The sequence below is a fragment of the Phlebotomus papatasi genome, chromosome 3, assembly GCF_024763615.1.
Source record: "Phlebotomus papatasi isolate M1 chromosome 3, Ppap_2.1, whole genome shotgun sequence".
Classification (NCBI taxonomy): Eukaryota; Metazoa; Arthropoda; class Insecta; order Diptera; family Psychodidae; genus Phlebotomus; species Phlebotomus papatasi.
Window position 1 is genome coordinate 10,759,345 of NC_077224.1, and position 17,772 is coordinate 10,777,116.

The window sequence follows — 17,772 nt, forward strand, 5'->3', positions numbered from 1 at the left end:
TCCCCATATTGCCAGAAATATTTATAACTCTGATCCTGTTATCCTACAATTTAGAAGCATTTTTATAAAATTTTGGTTGAAATACACAAGAATTCACACTATAATAGTGTTAAAAATTATAATCAAATTATAATAGTGTTAATTTTTGATCATGTGACGAAAAATACCATAAAGTTGTGTATTTTTTCACACTATAATAGTGTGAAAAACTGTAATCATACTATAATAGTGGTAATTTTTAGAATTTGTAAACCGTTTTAAATCACGAAACATTTTTGAAACATTTTTAGGATTACAACAGTGAGAAATTTTACACAGATCGCAATTAAATAATTAAATTATCCGATTTCACACTATTATAGTGTTAAAATTTTACACATTTTTAAATTAAACAACATTGTTGAAAATTTTTCAACTATAATAGTGGTAATTTTCAATCACGTGATAATAAATTACCAAAATGTTGGGCTTTTTTAAAACATTTTTAAATTAAACAACTAAAATGGTCGATTTTGCACTATTATAGTAGTAAAATTTTACACAATTTTTTACTGTGTAATACATGGATAATTATTAGATGAAAAAGTACTGTTGATATTCCAAGCAATATTGCCATTCGGATGAAAAATTTGTGAAATAGATTTTTTCAGGATATTTTCATCAATTTTGCCGCAATTACTAAAAATGGCATAAAAAAGTCGGCTAAAGCCTTTTTCTTTAGGTTTAAATGACATTATTTAGCATCAGTGGGCTTCAGTGTATCATGTGAAACAATATTTGCTATCTCCAGTTTAAAATTTCATCTGGAATTCTGGTGGCAATTAGCACCGCAAAAGTGGCTATATCTACCCAGGCCGGGGTACGCGTAGCCATTATCCTCTCTAGAAAAACTCAAGGATTTTAGAGCCTTGGACTACACTGTTTCATACAGCTAATATCCTAATGCTACTTATGAAACACATGCAAAAACATTAGCCAAACCTTATCATTTTTTCACAAACCACGCGCGAAAAAAAAGCTTCATTTGCTGGCTAATTCTATCCCTATCTCCCCTACAATGGAATAACCATTAAATGCCGGGTCTCGGTCAAAATCCCGAAAACCGAAATCCCGAATTCTTAAAAGTGTCATAGCTACTCCCACGATTGCACCCTCGCTTGCTGGAGGCAAAGGGAAATCTTCTGTGTCTTGGAAAATTATTCTAAACATTTTCCCCCATATAATTTCATCCCTTTCAGGAATTTGAAAATTCGGAATTTTGGCCTTTTCGGGATTTTGGCGTTCGGAATTTTGGCTGCCGCCGATTTAGTATTATATCAAACAGTTGGAGATTTGCAAAAATAGATATTCTAGATTTCTACAACTTTTTACTTTACGATTACATACAAACATTTGAAAGAAATAACTTTAGGAAGTGAGGTAAAATTATTTTCTCTATGGGTCACTGGTGACTAAATCGTACTTAAAGGGTTTCAAAGGTCACTGAATTCAAATTCTTTACATTAATTCATTACAAACTCTATTAAATTATGTTTATAATGTAAGAGTAGCTATTCAAGAGGACAAATTGGTAACCAGAATTCAAATTAGGAAAGAGAATGAAGGCATATTTCAACAAATTCTACGGAAAGTTAAATTCAATTTTCGAAATAAAACGATTTTTGAAGATTATTCTCTCTGGGATCTTGTTCGAAAGGCGAGCAATTTCATCAGAAGAACTTGGATTTGCAATTTATGGAGGTAGGGGAATCCTTTGCAGCGTTGTAGCTTAGTTCCGATGTAGCAATCTAAGATATTGTTTTCAAGTTTCCAGATATTTGCTGTATAATAAATATTTATGATCAAAAGTTAAAATAAATTCAATATTGCACATTAATTATTGAATTTTAATATTTTCTATATTTCTATTTTTACTGCTCGAACTGAAAAAGAGAGCACTGATATATTTTTTAAGGAAAAACTTTTTGAAACAAAAAGCCACATAATTTCAACAAAGTAAAACTTATCATTCATTGGTAATTTCAGTAATACTTCTTAAATTTAATGGATCATATACCTATGACCCAATCGTTCTTATAGGTAAAAAGTATCGATGAATTTTTCATTTTTTTTTTATTTCTAATCTTAAATTTGTTATGAAATTGAGAACGCAGTAAATATTTAATGAAGGCTGGAGTTTGCTTGTTTGACTCGTATCTGGCACACTTCTTGAACACCACATCGATTGTCATCGTCACTTGATCTGAGATTTCCCCGTGGAGCTGAACTGTAGTTCAGAAGAGGATTCTCCAAAAGGATATTATCAATTCTGATTCTGTCCTCTTCCATGCTTGCGCAGGGCATCTCTCCGGTTTGTATTCTGAGCCCTCTTACATTTGATTTTGTTCAGTTCAGCCAGCAGGGCGAATGTGTCATCATTTATATAATCGGAATACGACGAATCTAAAAATCCCTTTCATGAGTTTCGCATATTTCACTTTAAACTGGTGGCTGATCACTTTCGGAATTAGTTATACTCAAAAAATATTCTGTCAGATCGATTGAAGGTGGTTGAGAAAATCCGAAGATTACAATAGGAGCAATTATGAAAGATCTAATTGATTATCATCATATAATATAAAAGCATATCTCAGAAAAAATGGATTAAAGTGATTTTAAATCGTATGATACCTCATATAAACGGTTAAAGCAAAGATAAAAATTCCACCTTCACATTCTTGCATTGCACTTCAGCTGAGGTCTATGATTGTCAAAATGATAGCAAGCAATCATAAATGAGGTATTCTGAGATTCCATTTGATTCCAATTGATTCTAGTGATTCTGTATGGATTCCATTTCAGATTCTATCAGAATCTGATCAGTAATTCCAAGGATTCCATGGATTCTAGCGGAAAAATGTGTCAGTATTCCATACTTGAGTAACACCTTGGGCTACATTAAAAGTGTTTGAATCCTGTTCAATAGGCTTTGCTGCTTTTAATTGATCAAAAGTGAGTCTAAAAATTTAATTTTTTGAATAAAAAATCCTATCTAGAAATCTTGCTCGCAATAACGCTTTGTCCCTTCTAATCACAACTTAAATAGATGGTTAAATAAATCAATAATAAACTGTGACACTTTAAAGTTAAAGATCTCTATTGCAAGAAACAGAGTGAAAGGAACATCTATTGACACTTTAAGAACACGTGTCAGGAACTTTTGACACCCTACTAAATATGTATCATTTGGAATTCGAAATTTGAACACTTATCCTTATCGAAAAACGCAGATTAATAAAAAAAACGCCGTATTACTGACATTTTATTAGATACATTAAATAAATTTCAATATTTTGACAAAAGTGTCAATAGGGGTTCCCTGTCGAAGAGGTGTTCATTCGGCCCTAAATCATTTGAAAACAATTTGAACTTTTTACACTTTCCCAGTATTGAAGGAAATATTAAACAATTTAATAGTTCCTAATGGGTAGTATAAATATTAAGTTGCCAATAAATTGAGAATGACTGCTATTAATTTGAATATTCATATGTTTTCATGGATATTAAATTTGACTGAGGAATGATAAAAATATTTTGGAATGTCAAAAGGGTATTGCAAAATTGCAAAACATCCTCATAATATATGTGATATTATTTCCGCGAATCCTGTCTGTTCTTTTAATATAATTTCACGTCAACTCGTATGTTGAGATGCGGTATTACAGTGATGGCTTTACACAATATACATAAATATATGGTGTAAGAAAATTCAATATAGTCCCCGCGAGTATTTTTCCCAAGTTTATAGCCCCTCTACGCAGTACAAGGTCTTATAAGATTTGGGGAGAATTCTATTCTATGAAACAATATGAAAAAAAAGAAAGATTACAATGGAAAACTTTTTTGGCGAACAAAAAATCCAATCTAACTCTTCGATGGAAGTTTGAAAAGTCAAAATCACTTACGTTTAATTTATTCCGCTTCTAAATTAAATATTTTCATTTTGATGCCTTTTTTTTCATCGAAATCAGATTCTATTCATTCAGAAAAGGTTACCCCAGATAAGAGACATTGAATTTCAATGAAAACAGAGTGAAGCCAACGAAAAACAGAATAACCGGAAATTTTACCAAATATTTAAATAAATAAATGCACCATCAGTATTTTATGACAAGTATTGTGCAGTATTAATTTGATATCGTTTGTCATAAATTAAACTTCCTATTGGAGTTGTATCAGTTGTTAAATTGTTGAATATTCATGCATATATTTTGGTTTGATTTTCGCCATTTCCAACAGATATATACAATTAAAGTGTCATATTATTGCAGTATCAACACCACAGTTGAATTTTATTTCAAGAGGTATATAGTATGGTTATATAGTAATATAAAATAGTTCAAATGTGTTTTTTTTATTGTCTATTATTGGGCTTTCCCATGATGATTTAAGTTCAAAACCGCAAATGCATTGTATATAATCTCTATCAATAAATTATTTTTAAATAAAAAAAAATTTCAAAATAATAGCATGATATAATTCTCATATACCTTTGCTTCATTTTTCGTGAATTAAATCCTAGCTGGATTGCATAATGTTCTTTAAGAATTATGCTATGTCTGATTAATAAGGTTGCTTTTAATTTACTCAAAACTAGCACCTTAGGATCCACCCTTTAGTCACTCCCAAGCGAAATTTGGTATCTAAATAAAGTATGTCTCAAATGTAACCAACATATTTTCAACGTAATAAAGCTAAAAAATATAATGAATGAACAAGGCCATGTAACTCCGACAATTGCAAAACTCGGATGTCGCGAGCGATTCAACTCCGATAAATCCACTTAAAATATAATTTATATTTTTATTTCCATAATTAATCACTGCAGTAACATAATATAACTATTCTACTTTAAGAAAAACCAAAAATTATAATTTTATCGGTATAATAAGTGCGTGAAACAAATATTTTTCAAACTCGGGTCAGCTGGGTTGTGTACTGAAAATTTCATTTCTGAGAAAATTTTGCTATTGACAGCTCGTCGCTGGAAAACGTTTAATGGTTTTTCTTCTCAATCGATTTTCGACACACTAAAACAGTGCTATTTTTGGCCAGGAGAAATTCCAAAACGTTGGCAAAAGAAGAAGGTCAAAGTCAGCAATGTGAATTGATAAAATAAATTAAAAAAAAATGTTTTTGAAATAATATTTTCTCATTTTTGTGCATTAAACTTTTCCTTAAAATGAGCATCAGAGTTTGATCGAATTCAACGGTGTTAGAAAAAAGTATCGCACTAACATTCTTGCGCATATATTAATATTATCGTAATTTTATTAATTTTCTTCAATATTATTGCTAAAATTCTTTTTCTATCATGATTATAAATTAATCAAAGAACAATTCTATTGATTTGAAATGAGGAAAAATATTTCATCAGTCCAAAAACAAACGTTAAAGTCGCACTCTATGAAAACCATTAGGATTATCAATCTTAACTATACTGCATTATATTGTTAGAAAATTATGCTCGTTGAATGCCAGTATAAAATAAATTAACTAAAAAATGTAAAGAAAATATCCGTTATTTTTTATTAATATATATAATACATTTCGTCTGATAAATCCAGTTAGTATATTGGTATTTTCCCTTAAAATTACAACTAAATGTTTTTAAATCTATAAACAAGTTATAATATAATTTATTTTTGAGTGAAAATGTGTAAATTTATATCGAAAATATCGAAATTACATTTGTCTTACATATTCTTGCTGTTGCGTTCACATGATATTGTGAAATTGTATGAACATCATGTTCTGGTATATTTTGGTTACATTTATTCCGTAAAGGAGATAAATTGTATATAACTTGTGTTATTTTTGTATGATACTGCCAGATTGTCAAATTCTGGTTTACTTTACTAAGCAGATGTTCTTCTTCGAGTGAAACTTTGTGACAAAAAGTGATCTCTAACATAAATTAGATTCCTGAAGGGCGCCAGAATGTGCATTAGAGTCGAGTACATAAATAGAAGGGATTAAATATAATCGCTGAAATATATAAAGATGTGTTATTGTCGGCTTTTTTTTTACTTATTCGGGTTATAATATCGGATAATATAATAATTTGATCGGAACAAAAAGAAAATTACGGCATGGAAGAATATATATAATTGGCGAAGTCAAAAAATAACGGAAAAATTATGTCTGTATTCTATCAATACATGAAATAAAAATATGAGAACCATAAGTTCTTTGAATGATGTAATACAAAAAGCAATAAATTTATTCAATTTCGTTTTCTTTAATTTCTCAGCTTTCCCTTGAGAATTTCGAGTCGGGAATGAAATTTTGTTCATCGATACATATTGTATCTTCTAACGGAAAATATTTATTGCATTAAAATTTTATACGTGATAAGAGTACACGAGACATAGTAAATGTGACTCAATCGTTAAATACAAATAGTTATTCATTCGTGAAAAATATTTGTGCAAGTATTAAAAAAACTGAAAAAGAAATGACAGTTCTTCAGTCGATAGTTAGAATATTTGTATTACAGAGTGATTATATTTTATTCAGTCATAATCAATACATTTTACCGTACAGGATGACGTGATTATGTATAAAATAAAAAAATGTTATATTTCAGATATAAAAACTCTACATTCACCCAAATATGGACCTAATTTATACGGTAATATAGAAGAAATTTGTAAAGTCTTTGCCATCGTTTTAGTATAAATATCAGACATCTCTACTCATTTATGGCGATAAATGCTCCTTGGGAATGATTATATTAAATAAAGTCTCCATATTTTTCACCGACTTTTTGACTGATGAGCTCTCTTTTCAATAAGTGAGCTCAATTTAAAGCATCATGCAGAAAAGTACAAACTCTCCTGTTTCCAGTTTGCATTTTCGCAAATGAACAGAGAATATTCCAAGCACGTAATGCAACTTTTCTACATCAAACACTGATTTCTATTGCAAATGAACTCTCAATTACATCAATTGGAAAGATTATATCTTATACCGGGCTTTAAATTCAACTGATCTCATTCGAATCAAGAAGTAATTTTGATAATGAAAAACCCTCAATGTGATGGTTTATTGATTATATTTTTTACTTGATTCCTACCGTAGTAGTACCATTGTATTGCTTAATGATTTTTATTTTGAACGCATTTTCTGTAATTTTCATTTAAAAAGCCTTATAAATTGTATTTCAAATTAATTCTGGAAAGTAATTAATTTGAAAATACTTAATTTACAGAATATTTTTACCCGTTTTTTAATTCAATAAAAGGGCTAAAGGTTACTGTATGAATGAACAATAAACACTGACAATTGTGCTGTATTGAAAAGAGAACAGTGATATTGTCATGTAAAAGTTATCAAAGGGAAATTATGAAATGTTTCATTTAATCTGCAATTATATTGATGTTAATTATATAGGAGAAATCATTGCAGATTCGTACAGTTGTGGTTTCATAAAAGTTGATTTTTCCTATTTTACAAAATGAATCTAATTGGATAGCCATATATTCTAATAGCTAGTCCAACCCTTTCCAGAAAAATCAGCAACCATATGGTTCTGTTTTACTTCTGTCTGTTAAGTTGGTTGCCTTTAAAACAGATTGGAAGTGTTAGAGATAATCCTAAGATTACAGTAGCTGTGTTTATAAGAGAATCACATCTAAATTACTGTCAAAATGCAGGGAACACTTGTTTTCCAAGTGTCACAAAATCAACCATTAAAATAATGGCATAAAAATTATTTTAAAGCGTGTGATACATCATTCGATCGGTTAAATAAAGTAAATGAATGTTCTATCTAAATACTGATGTGAATTTTTTGTATATTTTTGTGAATTTTCCGGGGAAAATGAGGCGTACGTAGGTGGACAAATTTTGTACGAAGTTGAACAAAACGGTTAGCTTCGTAAAAATTTTCACTTAATTTTAATTTTTTTGTGAAGAAAAATCTTGGGATTTCCAGGAATTTTGTGAGGTGGTAATTCTAACCTAATAAGTAAGACATTTTGTGACACAGTGGTATGATTGATTTTTCTTGTGTGGCATTTGGTTAAAAAATCTTGAAACTTGGAAATTCTTTTCTGTATAAATTTGCAAAAGCTTCCTAAATGCAAAAGTTTCCTATCTTAATTAGACCCAGTTTTCAAAAAAATTAGGTTTTTTTTACTGCTTAAAGTCAAGTATGCCAATCCGGGCGCTTCGCTATCTGGATCGTTTATGACTAATCCACTTAAAATAATATTTTTATTTCCGTAATAAAATCACTACAGTAACATAATATAACTATTCAAGTTTGAGAAAAAGCAAAAATAATATTTTTATCCATTAAATTAGTGAGTGCCCGGATTAGCACACTTGACTGTAATCGACTCATTTCAATCTTGTGCCAGCTGGGTTCTTCACTAAAAATGTTCTAGTAGTGATATTTTCGCTAATGACAACTGGTTGATTGAAAACATTTATTGTTTTTTCCTTGTGGAAAAAGTATTTTAAATCCAAAGGTTTAATTAAAAGTGAATTAGCGAAGAGGCGACTAGAATTATTACGACTAGAAGTAAAAAAGAAATTCATCAGTCCAAAAACAAGCGTTTAAGTAGAACTCTTCGGAAAACGATCCAGTTACCTCACCTTACTATATTTGTTTTATTTACTGGATTTGTTTTTTAAGTTAATTTTTTAGTATTATTATTTTGAACTTTTTAAACAATAAATGTTTTTAAATATATTTTCTTAATTTTTTGAGGGACCATTAATTCCTAATATATTTTTAGTTTTAGGCTGAGGGTATCAACCAGTGCGATTACGGCAGAAATATCCAATAGTTCTGATTTAATCTTAGGACTTAAGGGTAGTTTTGGAATCATACGGGCATTTAGGCGTGGTCTAAAGATCATCTTTAAGTGCTAGAATTAAAGAAAAAACTTATGAAAAGCAGGGGTACTTTTTTAGCAGCACTAGAGAATTTCAAATATTAAGTATTTTTAAACTTTAACCACTTATGGAGGGCTTATTTTTTAACCGAGTTATTCCAATTTGGATTATTTTGAAAGGTCTTGAAATTTCTGTTACATCCGAACCGATTTTTATCGGTTATATGTACTGGTAAAATATACCGGTTATCAACCGAAAAGAAATTTTCGTCCGAAAATCAATTATATCTCTTAAAACTATTTTGGGGGATCTTTTGAGTGATTTATGAATTGATCTAAATTTGTTGGGAAACGGTAAAGAGTAAATGATGCGGAAGTGATTTTAAGGTATACCAAGTCACGAGTACGCGTATTCCGCAAAACATGAGACACTTTGCAGGTAAAGTGCCCTCAAGTCGACCGGTTCCTCAATTCGACCGGTAGAGTTATTTATTCAATTTTTTTATATTTGCACTAATAGAGGGAAGTAGGGCACCTTTGAAATTGGGATTTTTCCTCTATTTTTAAATAAAATTTTAATTTGTGAATATTTTTTCCACATTTTTTTTTATTGCATGTCTGTATATATTTAAATTTTGTCTATCTACGGTGCCAAATCTCACTTGTAACAAACTCAGAACAACGTGAGAGTTTCGTAAAAATGTTCTGACACAAGGGTGAAAATTGGCTAAAGTACTATTGAAAATTTAAATAATTCAGACAGTGTCTTTTCAGTTAAAAGAGTGAAATGGGGTGGTTGATGGTGGAACAGGAGGGCTCCCCTTGTAATTTGGATGCGTGTGTGTGGTTGAATTTTGAAAATATCACATAAAAAAGGTTTAAGGGCAGAGAAAAGGTGGTAAATGTTGTTGGAATTTGTGAGCACTATGTGGTTTGACTAAACCCTCAACCAAAGTCATTTGGTACATATAGGGAAGATTTTAAAGCCTTTTCTCACACTCCTTAAATGTAATGTTGCGGAAGTATGTGCTATATCTTCCTCAGGCCACTTCTTACTTAACCACTGTCTGTGGGAAAGTTTTCAGCGAATTGTGCCACATTTCACCTCCTTAGTCGAAGAAGACGAACAGTGTTTTGTAATAGTACAAAGGAGACCAATTTGGCCAGGAGGATGAGTGAATTTGGCAAGGTGAATATGGTAAAGATCTACTGAATTCACCATGACTCTCAGATCACTTCAAAAGATGCGATGTTGGATGTTTTTCCTGGAGCAACTCTTTGAATTTTCCCACATACTGGCTATTCAGAAACTTTCGCGTACACCTTCCAACTTTTGAAGTAGATCCTTGAATGGGAAAATTGTGACAAACGGAAGCGCTCAATTGTTGCAGAAGTTCTTCAGACGTATTCAGGAGCTCTGACTATATTGTGATAATATTTGGCAGTTAACGCCGTGGTTAAGGACGTGAGTTTACCTGCAAAATCACTATCTGCCAAATACTTAAAAGTTTTACTTCCAAAAATCAAGCCAAGAAAATAAAATTGAGTGTTTGGTATGAAAGTAATCCATTATGCACGAGTATAAATGTCTCTGGAGAACATCATTTTTAACAGATTAGAATCAATTTGCATTAACTTGAAAGGTCTTTGATATACCGGTAAAATGTACCAACCCAGCGAGCACAGTTAGCAGAAAAAAATAGAATTTTCAGCTTTTTTTTGTTGAATTGGTCTGCTGGCCAGTCAGCAGCTCTCGAACAAAAAGTGTTAAGCAAATACATGAAAATGGCACTGTTTAGCGCTCGCAGCGGATGATGGCAGATCTAAACACTGTCGGTAGATGGCGCTGGAAACCATTTAGCAGATTTTCTCTTTCATTTTTTTTCTTTTTCTGATAAAATGAACTTGTAATTTCCCCTGAAATTATTTATCAACTTGGTGGATATCATAATCACGATTTTTATTACCTATATTATTATATGATTTATGCTGCGGTATGCTGTCTATAGAGAATGGTCAAATAGGAGTATTAAACATACTCCGGACCAAAAATTCTGCATTTTTTTAGTAAATTGCGTCATTATTTTCTTGAGAAAAAAAAATTTTATTCTGAGGAAATATTCAATTGTGGGTTATAAAATATTCATTATTTATGAAAAATATGTTTTTTCTTTTGAAAAAAGCATATTTTCCTCAATTTTTGCAACTAAATATTGGCATTTTTCCTAAAACAGCCATCGATGTATTATGCTCACATTCGATCACAACTATTGTAATTGATCGCGAAGCTGGATTTTTCTACATATTTAACTTATTTATGGTAAATAAAGTTGCAGAAGCATTAAAAAATCGTTTTAAAAGATGTGGCTCCCCTACTTACTAAGTTCAATGATGGTTTTAAAAATACAACAAAAAATTCTATTAGAAAAAATTTTATTATACCAATGCTGTATTGATCTAATAAAATATTTTTTGGATTATAAATTTTCTGAAGCACATTTTTCGCAAAACTTTTAAACTACTTAAATTTAAATTTAATTAAATAAAAATAATTATTTTTCTAAATAATTAAGAAAAACAATAATAATTGTTTTTCTTAATACTGCACTTATTCTTTTTTAAATCAAAAATTTATTCAATTTGATGATTTATTTTTTAAATTAAAATGACACGTGTTAATATTTTTTAAAAGAGAGATTTTTAATACCTTTAAAGTCAGGAAAATATGCCAATTAGTTGGAAATCATTTTGCGTCGACTATACCATTTTTTTTTAATTTTAATTTTTTTGCTTTATTTTTTAATGCGAAATGTGGTTATTATATGAATCATGAAATTGTAATAATGGAAAGGGTTTACATTTAGCTTCTACTCAATCCCAGCAACCTCAGCAAAGACAGAAACCAAATTCATTAAAGTCTCTCACTCGATTGGGGAAAAAGAATAACTTTGACTAATTGCTGCTGCGATCGCTAGTGTCACTTTAAGGTTAGCAGAACTCAGCTGAAAATATTTTTTTTTAGCTGAATTGAAATCGCTTAGCATTTGGTGCTCGCTGGGCTTGTACGTAGCATGATTACTTGACAATCATTTGTTTGTGCCTTTTTTTTCTGGAAAAAATAGAAGGAAATGTAGCACGAATGCTACAGGTTCCATATCAGAACATGCTGGAGCACTTTTCATCGCTAGCCTCCCGGAGATTGAGCCCCATTGCCCATTCCAAAAAAGCCACGAATCCAGTGTCGTCTTCGCTGAGGAGTCGATTCGATTGTGCCTACGGAATAACTCGTCGAGTACTCACAACCCCATCTAGCAGAACTACAGTGATATTATAACATAAAGTTAGCCGCCGTTATAGCACCCCTCAAAGTTACCACCCCAGCTGAACAGTGATTGGTACCCTTGGCTTAGAAGAGTCTTCGTCAGGACGGACTTTCTCCCTCCAATTCCTTTAGGCTCAACAGTCCTACTACACAAATGACAAAATTTTACCTTTTTTTGTGTTTACGAACCAATGTTTTTTAAAAAGTACAAGAAATGCTTGTCGAGTGATAATATTACGAACAATGTTTGTGAAAAAATACTATTTTTTATGAATCTTTTAGTGGGTTGTGAAAAGTGTGCCAAATTCCGGCCAGCTTACAATTTCGGCCACCTTTTTTGTTCCTTGAATTTCCATGAGCTTTTAGATTTTACGTACTCTAGGGATTATACAATGCAAAAGAATAACAAAAAATGTAGCTTCGACAAATGAGATGACGTGAAAAATATATTGGAAGAAATCCCGAAGGGCAAGGAACTATATGAGAATGAAGGTGGTCGAAATAGGCCACAAATGATATGTCTACATTTTAGAATGTATTAAGAATGATTTTTGAGTAAATAAAGACGATAAACTCTTTACAAGGTTCCAAGCAATACTATTTCAGAAGAAATATAAAAAAATCAATTTGTATTTAAAATATTACATTTCAAACTTGAGCCAGTGACATCTCTGACAGGTTGGTACAAAAGCTCCTCTGTTGTACGCTCCTGCTGTTTTTGTACATAACTGACGAATTTGTGTGTCTTGAGCCCCCAAAGGCATCTCATTCTAGGCAAAGGAGTCCCACCGAAGGGTCCAAGGCGAAATAAGGGCTCCTTGTGGGATTTACTAGCCGTAGGAACATTTTTTCCAAGACAAAGGTTCTCTTTGAACTCTAAAGCATGACATCTGTAAAATCCATCACCGGCTCCGGCAAGGATTGGACAGTGGCACAAGGAAAGAGATCGAGAGCCAGCCCCGACAAAACTCATGGTGCACCATCAAAGCAGAAGAAACTAAGTGACTACTGGCTAGGACCAGCCATAGAAAACCGCTTTTCCACCTTGGAAAATGAAGGTGAGAAAAATCCAGACGAGGAAATGTCAAGTGATGTTTCCGATAATGTCAACAAAAAAAACATAGAAAATCCTGGACACGAACCACGTCCACCTCCAGTCTTCATCTACAATGTGGAGCGCTTGGAGCCCCTAAAAACTCTGCTACAAGAATTGACAAATGGAGACTTCTCCATGAAGATTCTCTCCGGAAATCAAGTTCGGGTGCAACTCATGACAGCAGACTCGTACAGATGTGTCTTGTCTAAGTTAAAAGAAAAAAACACTGAATTACATACATATCAATTCAAGAAAGAGAGGGACTTTCGCGTAGTCCTATGTGGTCTTCATCATTCGACAAGTGTAGTAGATATAAAGAATGAGCTTCATTCACTGGGCCATGAAGTGACTAATGTTTGCAATGTTAGGCATAGGGTCTCTAAAAATCCCCTTCCTATGTTTTATGTAAATCTTGTCACGAAAAACAATAATAAAGAAGTTTTCAACTTAACAAAATTTCTGCACACAGTTGTGAGGGTAGAACCACCAAGGTCGAAAAGAGAGATCCCTCAGTGCCAGCGATGTCAGAGATTTAATCACACAAAGGCTTTCTGCAATAGAAGTCCTCGCTGTGTGAAATGTCAAGGCTCCCATTTGTCGAAGGACTGCCAAAGGAAGCAAAAGGACGACGCAGTTAAGTGCGTTAATTGCAATGAAAATCACCCAGCCAATTATAGGGGTTGTTCTGTCCATTTAGAATTAAAAAGAAAATTGTATCCTGCAATGAGAGAAAGAATAAATAGGGAAAGAACACAGTCGGACACACGAGTAAATTTAACCAATGTACAGGATGGATCTTCCTTTGCCAATGTTCTTGCAGGGAATGCTCAGCGAGGCACTATCCCTCCTGCCAACCAAATCGCTTTAGCCCAGCCGAAAAGCGATATAGACGAATTAAAGTCTATGATGAAAGGACTTATGGAGCAAATGGGCACCATGATGAACCTTCTTACGACCATTGTCTCAAAAATGACATAATGATGATGATGGATGAACTCAGAATTTGCATCTGGAACGCCAACGGATTATGCGCCCACGCAAATGAGTTGCGCATATTTTTGACGCAGCATAACATAGATGCTATGCTTATATCGGAGACACACTTTACTGAAAAAAGTTATGCAAAATTTCCTGGCTACTCAATTTACTTCACGAACCACCCGGACGGACGGGGGCATGGAGGAACAGCAATCATTGTTAAACAAAGCATCACTCACTATGAGGGAATTCATTATAGACATGATCATCTGCAGGCCACTTGTGTGGGGCTACGAACTAGATATGGGTCTACTCTGACTATTTCTGCGGTCTATTGCCCACCCAAACACAACAACAAAAAGGACGAATACAAGCATTTCTTTTCTACCCTCGGTTCTATGTTTATTGCGGGTGGTGATTTTAATGCAAAAAATACAATGTGGGGTTCCAGGTTGACTACTACGAAAGGCAGAGAATTGTTGGCGGCGTTTAATGAGTGTGGACTTTCCTACTTTAGTGGTGATCAGCCTACTTATTGGCCAACGGACAGATCAAAAATACCTGACCTCATAGACTTCTATGTTGCTAAGGGGATTGATGGGAGACGTTGTAACGTCAGGTCTCTGTACGATTTATCGTCTGACCATATTCCGGTTCTGCTGGTACTGAATGAGGATGTTCAGATGGTGATGAAACCACCAGTGTTATGCAACAACAAAACTGACTGGACTACCTTCCGGGATGAATTGGACAGTGCAATTTCATTGGACGTTCCTTTGAAGACCAATGAAGACCTCGAACTTGCCGTAGAATCTTTAACCTGTACAATACAGAATGCTGCCTGGTCTGCCACACCAGGTAGTGATCAAACGGTGAAGAAACCCTCTTTTTCCAAAAATATAGCTAAAATGATTGCAGAAAAAAGAAAACTTCGTAAAAGGTGGCAGAAGACGCGATCGCACAGAGACAAACATGCTTTGAATGTAGCAATTAAGACAGTTAAAAGGGCTTTGGTTGAGTTTAAGAATGAGTCACTGGAACAATATTTGTCTGGGCTGTCCCCAACGCAGGCTACAGACTACAACTTGTGGAAGGCTACAAAATATTTTAAGCGACCTAATAAGACTTCTCCCCCCATCAGAATTGGTGATGGTGAGTGGATGAAGACGGACGAAGCAAAGGCTGGCGCCTTTGCTGAGCATTTGCAGACTGTTTTTGCACCGTGGCAGAGTGATCTTGGCTGTTTGGAGCGTACTGTGGATCAAAATTCTCCTCTAATTAATGAAACCATAAAATATTTTAGTCCTAAAGAATTGCAGCATGCCATTTTACAGATGAATCCCAAAAAATCCCCAGGATTCGATTTAATTACGGGCAGAGTCTTGAGAGAGATTTCATTTAAATGTTTAAGACACTTAACACACATATTTAATGCTGTGCTCAGATTGCGGTACTTTCCGCGTCAGTGGAAAACTGCACAAATTATCATGATTTTAAAGCCTGGGAAGAAAGCTGAAGATGTGCAGTCTTATCGACCTATAAGTCTCCTCCCGGCCCTGTCAAAGCTATTTGAGAGACTATTTCTCCTGAGAATAAAGCCCATAATTGAGGAAAGAAAACTGGTGCCTGACCATCAGTTCGGATTCCGTTGCGGTCACTCTACAGTGCAACAGATCCATCGTGTTGTTGAAGTTATTAGTGAAAGTCTGGAAAAGAAACAATATTGCTCTGCTGTGTTCTTGGACATCAGTGCCGCCTTTGACAAGGTGTGGCATGTGGGCTTATTGAGCAAGCTGAAGGAGCACCTCCCTGACTCCGTTTATGGCGTGTTAGAATCATATCTGGTTGGGAGATATTTCTACGTAAAACAAGGTGAAGCTTACACAAATCTATATGAGATATACTCTGGAGTACCACAGGGTAGTGTTCTCGGTCCCCTACTCTATTCCATTTATACGGCCGATCTTCCACAAACCGAAGGCGTGACAATTGCAACGTATGCTGACGATACTGTGCTTCTGTCTTCTCACAAAGATCCTATTGTATCCTCAAGAGCTTTACATAATGGATTAAATCATCTACAGCATTGGCTAGAAAAATGGAAAATCAAAGCTAACGAAGCTAAATCTGTTCAGGTCACATATAGTCTAAGGAAGGGCGACTGTCCACCTGTTCATCTGAATGGAGTTCAGATACCCTCTTCCGACTGTGCAAGATATCTGGGTATGCACTTGGATCGCAGGCTCACCTGGAAGACCCACATTTGGAAAAAGAGGCTTCAACTCGGAGAAAAACTAAGAAAAATGTATTGGCTAATCGGGAGAAAGTCTCAGCTATCACTTACAAATAAGCTACTGTTATATAAGGTTATGCTTAAGCCCATATGGACATATGGAATTGAGTTGTGGGGTAGCGCATCGAATTCCAATGTGGAAATTCTTCAAAGATTTGAGAATAAATATCTCAGAACCATCACTGGTGCCCCGTGGTTTGTACCCAATTACGCAATTCGTGGGGATACTGATCTTCTGCTTGTCCAGGAAGAGATCCAAGAAAGATTGAGAAATCATAAGCTCAGGATCGAAGGACACACAAACCCATTGGCCAGAAATTTACTGGATAGACCGTACGAGTCGCGCTTGAAAAGGCAAAGAGCTCCTGACCTCAATTCGTCGGTGTTCTTATAAATTGTCCTTATCTTAAACTTTGTTTTATTTGTTGTTTTTTTTTTTTTATATGTTCACAAATATTTTACTTCATGTAAAATCAACAATCTTGAGGATTGCTAATGAGCAAAACCTCTACATGTCTAAGAATACAAAATGTCAGAAAATTTCACTAATTGTTGATCTCAATGTAAAACAGATTGTGAAATAAACAGAGGAGTTTAAAAAAAAAAAAAAAAAAAAAACTTGAGCCCTTGACGCTTGCATGCAACTATGCCGAAATTTGGCACACTTACCCTATACGATTTAAGAGCGTCTCGAAATTCTCCAGTTGGAATTCAAAAACATTTACGAACAATTTTATGAAATGTTTTTCTTTTTGTATGTGAAAAATATAAAGTGTTCGAACCCTGGAAGCCTTTCCCTAGTTTCAAGCACTTTTCACCTAAAACATTAAAGCTAATTTAGCAAAAATGTCGCGTACAACTTTCAGATGTGTTCCTGAATGATTATTCTGTATGCTTAATAAAAGGAATCCATCAGATGAAATCCATTAAAAATAATTTGCTCAGGAAACATTGAGCTTTATTTGGATTTTGGATGATGGGAAAGTGATATCATATTTCTTCATAGAATACGTTATTCGTTGATGTTTATTTAAACGGAAGTTGAAGCTGGAAGAACCAGGAGTGAGGGATGAAAGCAAGAAGTTCCATTTTGTGGCAAAACGCGCGCCTTGCTCGATTTAACATCCATTTCCTCAACCCTTGGTTCTTCCTATCATCATGTTATAGGATGTGGATCGACTGGTTGGCACAAAGCGAC

At 33.7% G+C, this 17,772-nt stretch overlaps 1 protein-coding gene across 2 annotated transcripts in view; it reads right to left on the reverse strand.

Annotated features, from left to right (window-relative positions):
* The window catches only part of LOC129806674 (monocarboxylate transporter 2), a 224,835-nt gene that overhangs the window by 47,397 nt on the left and 159,666 nt on the right, over positions 1-17,772 (reverse strand). The window lies entirely within an intron of this gene.